Genomic DNA, 15,891 nt, shown 5'->3' on the forward strand with positions numbered 1-15,891 from the left:
TATGTCCGTCAGGCCCCTTCCCTTGAGATAAATCTGCAAATATCTCGGAAACGAAGCGAGCTATGGCGAAATGTTAAGAGACCATTTTTGTAGAGAATTAAGTTTCCTACTTTTTATGTTCTATGATATTTTTTGATCAGATGCGTAGTTCTCGAGATATATCAAGATATTTAAAAGTTCCGAAGCCGCACCAACATAATAGAGATACAGAAACACCGTGGCCCCTTTCTTTGAGATAACTCTGCACTAGTGCGAGCCGCAAATGCCACTTCCAGCTTAGCTGTGCAGAAGAAGAACAACAAGAAGAAGAAATATCTCGAAATATGTCCGTCAGGCCCCTTCCCTTGAGATAAATCTGCAAATATCTCGGAAACGAAGCGAGCTATGGCAAAATGTTAAGAGACCTTTTTTGTAGAGAATTAAGTTTCCTACTTTTTACGTTCTATGAGGTTTTTTGATGAGATGCGTAGATCTCGAGATATATCAAGATATTTAAAAGTTCCGAAGCCGCACCAACATAATAGAGATACAGAAACACCGTGGCCCCTTTCTTTGAGATAACTCTGCACTATTGCGAGCTGCAAATGCCACTTCCAGCTTAGCTGTGCAGAGGAAGAACAACAAAAAGAAGAAATATCTCGAAATATGTCCGTCAGGCCAGTTCCTTTGAGCTGAATCTGCAAATATCTCGGAAACGAAGCGAGCTATGGCAAAATGTTAAGAGACGTTTTTTGTAGAGAATCATGTTTCCTACAATTTATGTTCTATGATATTTTTTGATCAGAAGCGTAGTTTTCGAGATATATCGAGATATTTAAAAGTTCCGAAGCCGCACCAACATAATAGGGATACAGAAACACCGTGGCCCCTTTCTTTGAGATAACTCTGCACTAGTGCGAGCCGCAAATGCCACTTCCAGCTTAGCTGTGCAGAAGAAGAACAACAAGAAGAAGAAATATCTCGAAATATGTCCGTCAGGCCCCTTCCCTTGAGACAAATCTGCAAATATCTCGGAAACGAAGCGAGCTATGGCAAAATGTTACGAGACCTTTTTTGTAGAGAATTAAGTTTCCTACTTTTTATCTTCTATGATATTTTTTGATCAGATGCGTAGTTCTCGAGATATATCAAGATATTTAAAAGTTCCGAAGCCGCACCAACATAATAGAGATACAGAAACACCGTGGCCCCTTTCTTTGAGATAACTCTGCACTATTGCGAGCTGTAAATGCCACTTCCAGCTTAGCTGTGCAGAAGAAGAACAACAAGAAGAAGAAATATCTCGAAATATGTCCGTCAGGCCAGTTCCTTTGAGCTGAATCTGCAAATATCTCGGAAACGAAGCGAGCTATGGCAAAATGTTAAGAGACGTTTTTTGTAGAGAATTATGTTTCCTACAATTCATGTTCTATGATATTTTTTGATCAGAAGCGTAGTTTTCGAGATATATCGAGATATTTAAAAGTTCCGAAGCCGCACCAACATAATAGGGATACAGAAACACCGTGGCCCCTTTCTTTGAGATAACTCTGCACTAGTGCGAGCCGCAAATGCCACTTCCAGCTTAGCTGTGCAGAAGAAGAACAACAAGAAGAAGAAATATCTCGAAATTTGTCCGTCAGGCCCCTTCCCTTGAGATAAATCTGCAAATATCTCGGAAACGAAGCGAGCTATGGCAAAATGTTAAGAGACCTTTTTTGTAGAGAATTAAGTTTCCTACTTTTTATGTTCTATGATATTTTTTGATCAGATGCGTAGTTCTCGAGATATATCAAGATATTTAAAAGTTCCGAAGCCGCACCAACATAATAGAGATACAGAAACACCGTGGCCCCTTTCTTTGAGATAACTCTGCACTATTGCGAGCTGTAAATGCCACTTCCAGCTTAGCTGTGCAGAAGAAGAACAACAAGAAGAAGAAATATCTCGATATATGTCCGTCAGGCCCCTTCCCTTGAGATATATCTGCAAATATCTCGGAAACGAAGCGAGCTATGGCAAAATGTTAAGAGACCTTTTTTGTAGAGAATTAAGTTTCCTACTTTTTATGTTCTATGATATTTTTTGATCAGATGCGTAGTTCTCGAGATATATCAAGATATTTAAAAGTTCCGAAGCCGCACCAACATAATAGAGATACAGAAACACCGTGGCCCCTTTCTTTGAGATAACTCTGCACTATTGCGAGCTGCTAATGCCACTTCCAGCTTAGCTGTGCAGAGGAAGAACAACAAGAAGAAGAAATATCTCGAAATATGTCCGTCAGGCCAGTTCCTTTGAGGTGAATCTGCAAATATCTCGGAAACGAAGCGAGCTATGGCAAAATGTTAAGAGACGTTTTTTGTAGAGAATTATGTTTCCTACAATTTATGTTCTATGATATTTTTTGATCAGAAGCGTAGTTTTCGAGATATATCGAGATATTTAAAAGTTCCGAAGCCGCACCAACATAATAGGGATACAGAAACACCGTGGCCCCTTTCTTTGAGATAACTCTGCACTAGTGCGAGCCGCAAATGCCACTTCCAGCTTAGCTGTGCAGAAGAAGAACAACAAGAAGAAGAAATATCTCGAAATATGTCCGTCAGGCCCCTTCCCTTGAGATAAATCTGCAAATATCTCGGAAACGAAGCGAGCTATGGCAAAATGTTAAGAGACCTTTTTTGTAGAGAATTAAGTTTCCTACTTTTTATCTTCTATGATATTTTTTGATCAGATGCGTAGTTCTCGAGATATATCAAGATATTTAAAAGTTCCGAAGCCGCACCAACATAATAGAGATACAGAAACACCGTGGCCCCTTTCTTTGAGATAACTCTGCACTATTGCGAGCTGTAAATGCCACTTCCAGCTTAGCTGTGCAGAAGAAGAACAACAAGAAGAAGAAATATCTCGAAATATGTCCGTCAGGCCCCTTCCCTTGAGATATATCTGCAAATATCTCGGAAACGAAGCGAGCTATGGCAAAATGTTAAGAGACCTTTTTTGTAGAGAATTCTGTTTCCTACAATTTATGTTCTATGATATTTTTTGATCAGAAGCGTAGTTTTCGAGATATATCAAGATATTTAAAAGTTCCGAAGCCGCACCAACATAATAGAGATACAGAAACACCGTGGCCCCTTTCTTTGAGATAACTCTGCACTAGTGCGAGCCGCAAATGCCACTTCCAGCTTAGCTGTGCAGAAGAAGAACAACAAGAAGAAGAAATATCTCGAAATATGTCCGTCAGGCCCCTTCCCTTGAGATAAATCTGCAAATATCTCGGAAACGAAGCGAGCTATGGCAAAATGTTAAGAGACGTTTTTTGTAGAGAATTATGTTTCCTACAATTCATATTCTATGATATTTTTTGATCAGAAGCGTAGTTTTCGAGATATATCGAGATATTTAAAAGTTCCGAAGCCGCACCAACATAATAGAGATACAGAAACACCGTGGCCCCTTTCTTTGAGATAACTCTGCACTTTTGCGAGCTGTAAATGCCACTTCCAGCTTAGCTGTGCAGAAGAAGAACAACAAGAAGAAGAAATATCTCGATATATGTCCGTCAGGCCCCTTCCCTTGAGATATATCTGCAAATATCTCGGAAACGAAGCGAGCTATGGCAAAATGTTAAGAGACCTTTTTTGTAGAGAATTAAGTTTCCTACTTTTTATGTTCTATGATATTTTTTGATCAGATGCGTAGTTCTCGAGATATATCAAGATATTTAAAAGTTCCGAAGCCGCACCAACATAATAGAGATACAGAAACACCGTGGCCCCTTTCTTTGAGATAACTCTGCACTATTGCGAGCTGCAAATGCCACTTCCAGCTTAGCTGTGCAGAGGAAGAACAAGAAGAAGAAGAAATGTCTCGAAATATGTCCGTCAGGCCAGTTCCTTTGAGCTGAATCTGCAAATATCTCGGAAACGAAGCGAGCTCTGGCAAAATGTTAAGAGACGTTTTTTATAGAGAATTATGTTTCCTACAATTTATGTTGTATGATATTTTTTGATCAGAAGCGTAGTTTTCGAGATATATCGAGATATTTAAAAGTTCCGAAGCCGCACCAACATAATAGGGATACAGAAACACCGTGGCCCCTTTCTTTGAGATAACTCTGCACTAGTGCGAGCCGCAAATGCCACTTCCAGCTTAGCTGTGCAGAAGAAGAACAACAAGAAGAAGAAATATCTCGAAATATGTCCGTCAGGCCCCTTTCCTTGAGATAAATCTGCAAATATCTCGGAAACGAAGCGAGCTATGGCAAAATGTTAAGAGACCTTTTTTGTAGAGAATTAAGTTTCCTACTTTTTATGTTCCATGATATTTTTTGGTCAGATGCGTAGTTCTCGAGATATATCAAGATATTTAAAAGTTCCGAAGCCGCACCAACATAATAGAGATACAGAAACACCGTGGCCCCTTTCTTTGAGATAACTCTGCACTATTGCGAGCTGCTAATGCCACTTCCAGCTTAGCTGTGCAGAGGAAGAACAACAAGAAGAAGAAATATCTCGAAATATGTCCGTCAGGCCAGTTCTTTTGAGCTGAATCTGCAAATATCTCGGAAACGAAGCGAGCTATGGCAAAATGTTAAGAGACGTTTTTTGTAGAGAATTGTGTTTCCTACAATTTATGTTCTATGATATTTTTTGATCAGAAGCGTAGTTTTCGAGATATATCGAGATATTTAAAAGTTCCGAAGCCGCACCAACATAATAGGGATACAGAAACACCGTGGCCCCTTTCTTTGAGATAACTCTGCCCTAGTGCGAGCCGCAAATGCCACTTCCAGCTTAGCTGTGCAGAAGAAGAACAACAAGAAGAAGAAATATCTCGAAATATGTCCGACAGGCCCCTTCCCTTGAGGTAAATCTGCAAATATCTCGGAAACGAAGCGAGCTATGGCCAAATGTTAAGAGACCTTTTGTGTAGAGAATTAAGTTTCCTACTTTTTATCTTCTATGATATTTTTTGATCAGATGCGTAGTTCTCGAGATATATCAAGATATTTAAAAGTTCCGAAGCCGCACCAACATAATAGAGATACAGAAACACCGTGGCCCCTTTCTTTGAGATAACTCTGCACGATTGCGAGCTGGAAATGCCACTTCCAGTTTAGCTGTGCAGAAGAAGAACAACAAGAAGAAGAAATATCTCGAAATATGTCCATCAGGACCCTTCCCTTGAGATAAATCTGCAAATATCTCGGAAACGAAGCTAGCTATGGCAAAATGTTAAGAGACCTTTTTTGTAGAGAATAATGTTTCCTACAATTTACGTTCTATGATATTTTTTGATCAGAAGCGTAGTTTTCGAGATATATCGAGATATTTAAAAGTTCCGAAGCCGCACCAACATAAAAGAGATACAGAAACACCGTGGCCCCTTTCTTTGAGATAACTCTGCACTATTGCGACCTGCAAATGCCACTTCCAGCTCAGCTGTGCAGAAGAAGAACAACAAGAAGAAGAAATATCTCGAAATATGTCCGTCAGGCCCCTTCCCTTGAGATAAATCTGCAAATATCTCGGAAACGAAGCGAGCTATGGCAAAATGTTAAGAGACCTTTTTTGTAGAGAATTAAGTTTCCTACTTTTTATGTTGTATGATATTTTTTGATCAGATGCGTAGTTCTCGAGATATATCAAGATATTTAAAAGTTCCGAAGCCGCACCAACATAATAGAGATACAGAAACACCGTGGCCCCTTTCTTTGAGATAACTCTGCACTATTGCGAGCTGCAAATGCCACTTCCAGCTTAGCTGTGCAGAGGAAGAACAACAAGAAGAAGAAGTATCTCGAAATATGTCCGTCAGGCCCGTTCCTTTGAGCTGAATCTGCAAATATCTCGGAAACGAAGCGAGCTATGGCAAAATGTTAAGACACGTTTTTTGTAGAGAATTATGTTTCCTACAATTTATGTTCTATGATATTTTTTGATCAGAAGCGTAGTTTTCGAGATATATCGAGATATTTAAAAGCTCCGAAGCCGCACCAACATAATAGAGATACAGAAACACCGTGGCCCCTTTCTTTGAGATAACTCTGCACTAGTGCGAGCCGCAAATGCCACTTCCAGCTTAGCTGTGCAGAAGAAGAACAACAAGAAGAAGAAATATCTCGAAATATGTCCGACAGGCCCCTTCCCTTGAGATAAATCTGCAAATATCTCGGAAACGAAGCGAGCTATGGCGAAATGTTAAGCGACCTTTTTTGTAGAGAATTAAGTTTCCTACTTTTTATCTTCTACGATATTTTTTGATCAGATGCGTAGTTCTCGAGATATATCAAGATATTTAAAAGTTCCGAAGCCGCACCAACATAATAGAGATACAGAAACACCGTGGCCCCTTTCTTTGAGATAACTCTGCACTATTGCGAGCTGCTAATGCCACTTCCAGCTTAGCTGTGCAGAGGAAGAACAACAAGAAGAAGAAGTATCTCGAAATATGTCCGTCAGGCCAGTTCTTTTGAGCTGAATCTGCAAATATCTCGGAAACGAAGCGAGCTATGGCAAAATGTTAAGAGACGTTTTTTGTAGAGAATTGTGTTTCCTACAATTTATGTTCTATGATATTTTTTGATCAGAAGCGTAGTTTTCGAGATATATCGAGATATTTAAAAGTTCCGAAGCCGCACCAACATAATAGGGATACAGAAACACCGTGGCCCCTTTCTTTGAGATAACTCTGCACTAGTGCGAGCCGCAAATGCCACTTCCAGCTTAGCTGTGCAGAAGAAGAACAACAAGAAGAAGAATTATCTCGAAATATGTCCGACAGGCCCCTTCCCTTGAGGTAAATCTGCAAATATCTCGGAAACGAAGCGAGCTATGGCCAAATGTTAAGAGACCTTTTGTGTAGAGAATTAAGTTTCCTACTTTTTATCTTCTATGATATTTTTTGATCAGATGCGTAGTTCTCGAGATATATCAAGATATTTAAAAGTTCCGAAGCCGCACCAACATAATAGAGATACAGAAACACCGTGGCCCCTTTCTTTGAGATAACTCTGCACTATTGCGAGCTGCAAATGCCACTTCCAGTTTAGCTGTGCAGAAGAAGAACAACAAGAAGAAGAAGTATCTCGAAATATGTCCGTCAGGCCCGTTCCTTTGAGCTGAATCTGCAAATATCTCGGAAACGAAGCGAGCTATGGCAAAATGTTAAGAGACGTTTTTTGTAGAGAATTATGTTTCCTACAATTTATGTTCTATGATATTTTTTGATCAGAAGCGTAGTTTTCGAGATATATCGAGATATTTAAAAGTTCCGAAGCCGCACCAACATAATAGAGATACAGAAACACCGTGGCCCCTTTCTTTGAGATAACTCTGCACTAGTGCGAGCCGCAAATGCCACTTCCAGCTTAGCTGTGCAGAAGAAGAACAACAAGAAGAAGAAATATCTCGAAATATGTCCAACAGGCCCCTTCCCTTGAGATAAATCTGCAAATATCTCGGAAACGAAGCGAGCTATGGCGAAATGTTAAGCGACCTTTTTTGTAGAGAATTAAGTTTCCTACTTTTTATCTTCTACGATATTTTTTGATCAGATGCGTAGTTCTCGAGATATATCAAGATATTTAAAAGTTCCGAAGCCGCACCAACATAATAGAGATACAGAAACACCGTGGCCCCTTTCTTTGAGATAACTCTGCACTATTGCGAGCTGCTAATGCCACTTCCAGCTTAGCTGTGCAGAGGAAGAACAACAAGAAGAAGAAATATCTCGAAATATGTCCGTCAGGCCAGTTCTTTTGAGCTGAATCTGCAAATATCTCGGAAACGAAGCGAGCTATGGCAAAATGTTAAGAGACGTTTTTTGTAGAGAATTGTGTTTCCTACAATTTATGTTCTATGATATTTTTTGATCAGAAGCGTAGTTTTCGAGATATATCGAGATATTTAAAAGTTCCGAAGCCGCACCAACATAATAGGGATACAGAAACACCGTGGCCCCTTTCTTTGAGATAACTCTGCACTAGTGCGAGCCGCAAATGCCACTTCCAGCTTAGCTGTGCAGAAGAAGAACAACAAGAAGAAGAAATATCTCGAAATATGTCCGACAGGCCCCTTCCCTTGAGGTAAATCTGCAAATATCTCGGAAACGAAGCGAGCTATGGCCAAATGTTAAGAGACCTTTTGTGTAGAGAATTAAGTTTCCTACTTTTTATCTTCTATGATATTTTTTGATCAGATGCCTAGTTCTCGAGATATATCAAGATATTTAAAAGTTCCGAAGCCGCACCAACATAATAGAGATACAGAAACACCGTGGCCCCTTTCTTTGAGATAACTCTGCACTATTGCGAGCTGCAAATGCCACTTCCAGCTTAGCTGTGCAGAGGAAGAACAACAAGAAGAAGAAGTATCTCGAAATATGTCCGTCAGGCCCGTTCCTTTGAGCTGAATCTGCAAATATCTCGGAAACGAAGCGAGCTATGGCAAAATGTTAAGAGACGTTTTTTGTAGAGAATTATGTTTCCTACAATTTATGTTCTATGATATTTTTTGATCAGAAGCGTAGTTTTCGAGATATATCGAGATATTTAAAAGTTCCGAAGCCGCACCAACATAATAGAGATACAGAAACACCGTGGCCCCTTTCTTTGAGATAACTCTGCACTAGTGCGAGCCGCAAATGCCACTTCCAGCTTAGCTGTGCAGAAGAAGAACAACAAGAAGAAGAAATATCTCGAAATATGTCCGTCAGGCCCCTTTCCTTGAGATAAATCTGCAAATATCTCGGAAACGAAGCGAGCTATGGCAAAATGTTCAGAGACCTTTTTTGTAGAGAATTAAGTTTCCTACTTTTTATGTTCCATGATATTTTTTGATCAGATGCGTAGTTCTCGAGATATATCAAGATATTTAAAAGTTCCGAAGCCGCACCAACATAATAGAGATACAGAAACACCGTGGCCCCTTTCTTTGAGATAACTCTGCACTATTGCGAGCTGCTAATGCCACTTCCAGCTTAGCTGTGCAGAGGAAGAACAACAAGAAGAAGAAATATCTCGAAATATGTCCGTCAGGCCAGTTCTTTTGAGCTGAATCTGCAAATATCTCGGAAACGAAGCGAGCTATGGCAAAATGTTAAGAGACGTTTTTTGTAGAGAATTGTGTTTCCTACAATTTATGTTCTATGATATTTTTTGATCAGAAGCGTAGTTTTCGAGATATATCGAGATATTTAAAAGTTCCGAAGCCGCACCAACATAAAAGAGATACAGAAACACCGTGGCCCCTTTCTTTGAGATAACTCTGCACTATTGCGACCTGCAAATGCCACTTCCAGCTCAGCTGTGCAGAAGAAGAACAACAAGAAGAAGAAATATCTCGAAATATGTCCGTCAGGCCCCTTCCCTTGAGATAAATCTGCAAATATCTCGGAAACGAAGCGAGCTATGGCAAAATGTTAAGAGACCTTTTTTGTAGATAATTAAGTTTCCTACTTTTTATGTTGTATGATATTTTTTGATCAGATGCGTAGTTCTCGAGATATATCAAGATATTTAAAAGTTCCGAAGCCGCACCAACATAATAGAGATACAGAAACACCGTGGCCCCTTTCTTTGAGATAACTCTGCACTATTGCGAGCTGCAAATGCCACTTCCAGCTTAGCTGTGCAGAGGAAGAACAACAAGAAGAAGAAGTATCTCGAAATATGTCCGTCAGGCCCGTTCCTTTGAGCTGAATCTGCAAATATCTCGGAAACGAAGCGAGCTATGGCAAAATGTTAAGAGACGTTTTTTGTAGAGAATTATGTTTCCTACAATTTATGTTCTATGATATTTTTTGATCAGAAGCGTAGTTTTCGAGATATATCGAGATATTTAAAAGTTCCGAAGCCGCACCAACATAATAGAGATACAGAAACACCGTGGCCCCTTTCTTTGAGATAACTCTGCACTAGTGCGAGCCGCAAATGCCACTTCCAGCTTAGCTGTGCAGAAGAAGAACAACAAGAAGAAGAAATATCTCGAAATATGTCCGACAGGCCCCTTCCCTTGAGATAAATCTGCAAATATCTCGGAAACGAAGCGAGCTATGGCGAAATGTTAAGCGACCTTTTTTGTAGAGAATTAAGTTTCCTACTTTTTATCTTCTACGATATTTTTTGATCAGATGCGTAGTTCTCGAGATATATCAAGATATTTAAAAGTTCCGAAGCCGCACCAACATAATAGAGATACAGAAACACCGTGGCCCCTTTCTTTGAGATAACTCTGCACTATTGCGAGCTGCTAATGCCACTTCCAGCTTAGCTGTGCAGAGGAAGAACAACAAGAAGAAGAAATATCTCGAAATATGTCCGTCAGGCCAGTTCTTTTGAGCTGAATCTGCAAATATCTCGGAAACGAAGCGAGCTATGGCAAAATGTTCAGAGACGTTTTTTGTAGAGAATTGTGTTTCCTACAATTTATGTTCTATGATATTTTTTGATCAGAAGCGTAGTTTTCGAGATATATCGAGATATTTAAAAGTTCCGAAGCCGCACCAACATAATAGGGATACAGAAACACCGTGGCCCCTTTCTTTGAGATAACTCTGCACTAGTGCGAGCCGCAAATGCCACTTCCAGCTTAGCTGTGCAGAAGAAGAACAACAAGAAGAAGAAATATCTCGAAATATGTCCGACAGGCCCCTTCCCTTGAGGTAAATCTGCAAATATCTCGGAAACGAAGCGAGCTATGGCCAAATGTTAAGAGACCTTTTGTGTAGAGAATTAAGTTTCCTACTTTTTATCTTCTATGATATTTTTTGATCAGATGCCTAGTTCTCGAGATATATCAAGATATTTAAAAGTTCCGAAGCCGCACCAACATAATAGAGATACAGAAACACCGTGGCCCCTTTCTTTGAGATAACTCTGCACGATTGCGACCTGCAAATGCCACTTCCAGCTCAGCTGTGCAGAAGAAGAACAACAAGAAGAAGAAATATCTCGAAATATGTCCGTCAGGCCCCTTCCCTTGAGATAAATCTGCAAATATCTCCGAAACGAAGCGAGCTATGGCAAAATGTTAAGAGACCTTTTTTGTAGAGAATTAAGTTTCCTACAATTTATGGTCTATGATATTTTTTGATCAGAAGCGTGGTTTTCGAGATATATCGAGATATTTAAAAGTTCCGAAGCCGCACCAACATAATAGAGATACAGAAACACCGTGGCCCCTTTCTTTGAGATAACTCTGCACGATTGCGAGCTGGAAATGCCACTTCCAGTTTAGCTGTGCAGAAGAAGAACAACAAGAAGAAGAAATATCTCGAAATATGTCCATCAGGACCCTTCCCTTGAGATAAATCTGCAAATATCTCGGAAACGAAGCGAGCTATGGCAAAATGTTAAGAGACCTTTTTTGTAGAGAATAATGTTTCCTACAATTTACGTTCTATGATATTTTTTGATCAGAAGCGTAGTTTTCGAGATACATCGAGATATTTAAAAGTTCCGAAGCCGCACCAACATAATAGAGATACAGAAACACCGTGGCCCCTTTCTTTGAGATAACTCTGCACTATTGCGACCTGCAAATGCCACTTCCAGCTCAGCTGTGCAGAAGAAGAACAACAAGAAGAAGAAATATCTCGAAATATGTCCGTCAGGCCCCGTCCCTTGAGATAAATCTGCAAATATCTCGGAAACGAAGCGAGCTATAGCAAAATGTTAAGAGACCTTTTTTGTAGAGAATAATGTTTCCTACAATTTACGTTCTATGACATTTTTTGATCAGAAGCGTAGTTTTCGAGATATATCGAGATATTTAAAAGTTCCGAAGCCGCACCAACATAATAGAGATATAGAAACACCGTGGCCCCTTTCTTTGAGATAACTCTGCACTATTGCGACCTGCAAATGCCACTTCCAGCTCAGCTGTGCAGAAGAAGAACAACAAGAAGAAGAAATATCTCGAAATATGTCCGTCAGGCCCCTTTCCTTGAGATAAATCTGCAAATATCTCGGAAACGAAGCAAGCTATGGCAAAATGTTAAGAGACCTTTTTTGTAGAGAATTAAGTTTCCTACTTTTTATGTTCTATGATATTTTTTGATCAGATGCGTAGTTCTCGAGATATATCAAGATATTTAAAAGTTCCGAAGCCGCACCAACATAATAGAGATACAGAAACACCGTGGCCCCTTTCTTTGAGATAACTCTGCACTATTGCGAGCTGCAAATGCCACTTCCAGCTTAGCTGTGCAGAGGAAGAACAACAAGAAGAAGAAGTATCTCGAAATATGTCCCTCAGGCCCGTTCCTTTGAGCTGAATCTGCAAATATGTCGGAAACGAAGCGAGCTATGGCAAAATGTTAAGAGACGTTTTTTGTAGAGAATTATGTTTCCTACAATTTAGGTTCTATGATATTTTTTGGTCAGAAGCGTAGTTTTCGAGATATATCGAGATATTTAAAAGTTCCGAAGCCGCACCAACATAATAGAGATACAGAAACACCGTGGCCCCTTTCTTTGAGATAACTCTGCACTAGTGCGAGCCGCAAATGCCACTTCCAGCTTAGCTGTGCAGAAGAAGAACAACAAGAAGAAGAAATATCTCGAAATATGTCCGTCAGGCCCCTTCCCTTGAGATAAATCTGCAAATATCTCGGAAACGAAGCGAGCTATGGCAAAATGTTAAGAGACCTTTTTTCTAGAGAATTAAGTTTCCTACTTTTTATGTTCTATGATATTTTTCGATCAGAGGCGTAGTTCTCGAGATATATCAAGATATTTAAAAGTTCCGAAGCCGCACCAACATAATAGAGATACAGAAACACCGTGGCCCCTTTCTTTGAGATAACTCTGCACGATTGCGAGCTGGAAATGCCACTTCCAGTTTAGCTGTGCAGAAGAAGAACAACAAGAAGAAGAAATATCTCGAAATATGTCCATCAGGACCCTTCCCTTGAGATAAATCTGCAATTATCTCGGAAACGAAGCGAGCTATGGCAAAATGTTAAGAGACCTTTTTTGTAGAGAATTAAGTTTCCTACTTTTTATGTTCTATGATATTTTTTGATCAGATGCGTAGTTCTCGAGATATATCAAGATATTTAAAAGTTCCGAAGCCGCACCAACATAATAGAGATACAGAAACACCGTGGCCCCTTTCTCTGAGATAACTCTGCACTATTGCGAGCTGCAAATGCCACTTCCAGCTTAGCTGTGCAGAAGAAGAACAACAAGAAGAAGAAATATCTCGAAATATGTCCGTCAGGCCCCTTCCCTTGAGATAAATCTGCAAATATCTCGGAAACGAAGCGAGCTATGGCAAAATGTTAAGAGACCTTTTTTGTAGAGAATTAAGTTTCCTACTTTTTATGTTCTATGATATTTTTTGATCAGATGCGTAGTTTTCGAGATATATCAAGATATTTAAAAGTTCCGAAGCCGCACCAACATAATAGAGATACAGAAACACCGTGGCCCCTTTCTTTGAGATAACTCTGCACTATTGCGAGCTGCAAATGCCACTTCCAGCTTAGCTGTGCAGAGGAAGAACAACAAGGAGAAGATGTATCTCGAAATATGTCCGTCAGGCCCGTTCCTTTGAGATGAATCTGCAAATATCTCGGATACGAAGCGAGCTATGGCAAAATGTTAAGAGACGTTTTTTGTAGAGAATTATGTTTCCTACAATTTATGTTCTATGATATTTTTTGATCAGAAGCGTAGTTTTCGAGATATATCGAGATATTTAAAAGTTCCGAAGCCGCACCAACATAATAGAGATACAGAAACACCGTGGCCCCTTTCTTTGGGATAACTCTGCACGATTGCGAGCTGGAAATGCCACTTCCAGTTTAGCTGTGCAGAAGAAGAACAACAAGAAGAAGAAATATCTCGAAATATGTCCGTCAGGACCCTTCCCTTGAGATAAATCTGCAAATATCTCGGAAACGAAGCGAGCTATGGCAAAATGTTAAGAGACCTTTTTTGTAGAGAATAATGTTTCCTACAATTTACGTTCTATGATATTTTTTGATCAGAAGCGTAGTTTTCGAGATACATCGAGATATTTAAAAGTTCCGAAGCCGCACCAACATAATAGAGATACAGAAACACCGTGGCCCCTTTCTTTGAGATAACTCTGCACTATTGCGACCTGCAAATGCCACTTCCAGCTCAGCTGTGCAGAAGAAGAACAACAAGAAGAAGAAATATCTCGAAATATGTCCGTCAGGCCCCTTCCCTTGAGATAAATCTGCAAATATCTCGGAAACGAAGCGAGCTATAGCAAAATGTTAAGAGACCTTTTTTGTAGAGAATAATGTTTCCTACAATTTACGTTCTATGACATTTTTTGATCAGAAGCGTAGTTTTCGAGATATATCGAGATATTTAAAAGTTCCGAAGCCGCACCAACATAATAGAGATATAGAAACACCGTGGCCCCTTTCTTTGAGATAACTCTGCACTATTGCGACCTGCAAATGCCACTTCCAGCTCAGCTGTGCAGAAGAAGAACAACAAGAAGAAGAAATATCTCGAAATATGTCCGTCAGGCCCCTTCCCTTGAGATAAATCTGCAAATATCTCGGAAACGAAGCGAGCTATGGCAAAATGTTAAGAGACCTTTTTTGTAGAGAATTAAGTTTCCTACTTTTTATGTTGTATGATATTTTTTGATCAGATGCGTAGTTCTCGAGATATATCAAGATATTTAAAAGTTCCGAAGCCGCACCAACATAATAGAGATACAGAAACACCGTGGCCCCTTTCTTTGAGATAACTCTGCACTATTGCGAGCTGCAAATGCCACTTCCAGCTTAGCTGTGCAGAGGAAGAACAACAAGAAGAAGAAGTATCTCGAAATATGTCCGTCAGGCCCGTTCCTTTGAGCTGAATCTGCAAATATCTCGGAAACGAAGCGAGCTATGGCAAAATGTTAAGAGACGTTTTTTGTAGAGAATTATGTATCCTACAATTTATGTTCTATGATATTTTTTGATCAGAAGCATAGTTTTCGAGATATATCGAGATATTTAAAAGTTCCGAAGCCGCACCAACATAATAGAGATACAGAAACACCGTGGCCCCTTTCTTTGAGATAACTCTGCACTAGTGCGAGCCGCAAATGCCACTTTCAGCTTAGCTGTGCAGAAGAAGAACAACAAGAAGAAGAAATATCTCGAAATATGTCCGACAGGCCCCTTCCCTTGAGATAAATCTGCAAATATCTCGGAAACGAAGCGAGCTATGGCGAAATGTTAAGCGACCTTTTTTGTAGAGAATTAAGTTTCCTACTTTTTATCTTCTACGATATTTTTTGATCAGATGCGTAGTTCTCGAGATATATCAAGATATTTAAAAGTTCCGAAGCCGCACCAACATAATAGAGATACAGAAACACCGTGGCCCCTTTCTTTGAGATAACTCTGCACTATTGCGCGCTGCAAATGCCACTTCCAGCTTAGCTGTGCAGAAGAAGAACAACAAGAAGAAGAAATATCTCGAAATATGTCCGTCAGGCCCCTTCCCTTGAGATATATCTGCAAATATCTCGGAAACGAAGCGAGCTATGGCAAAATGTTAAGAGACCTTTTTTGTAGAGAATTATGTTTCCTACAATTTAGGTTCTATGATATTTTTTGGTCAGAAGCGTAGTTTTCGAGATATATCGAGATATTTAAAAGTTCCGAAGCCGCACCAACATAATAGAGATACAGAAACACCGTGGCCCCTTTCTTTGAGATAACTCTGCACTAGTGCGAGCCGCAAATGCCACTTCCAGCTTAGCTGTGCAGAAGAAGAACAACAAGAAGAAGAAATATCTCGAAATATGTCGGTCAGGCCCCTTCCCTTGAGATAAATCTGCAAATATCTCGGGAACGAAGCGAGCTATGGCAAAATGTTAAGAGACGTTTTTTGTAGTGAATTATGTTTCCTACAAT

The sequence above is a fragment of the Osmia lignaria genome, unplaced genomic scaffold (assembly GCF_051020975.1).
Source record: "Osmia lignaria lignaria isolate PbOS001 unplaced genomic scaffold, iyOsmLign1 scaffold0005, whole genome shotgun sequence".
Classification (NCBI taxonomy): Eukaryota; Metazoa; Arthropoda; class Insecta; order Hymenoptera; family Megachilidae; genus Osmia; species Osmia lignaria.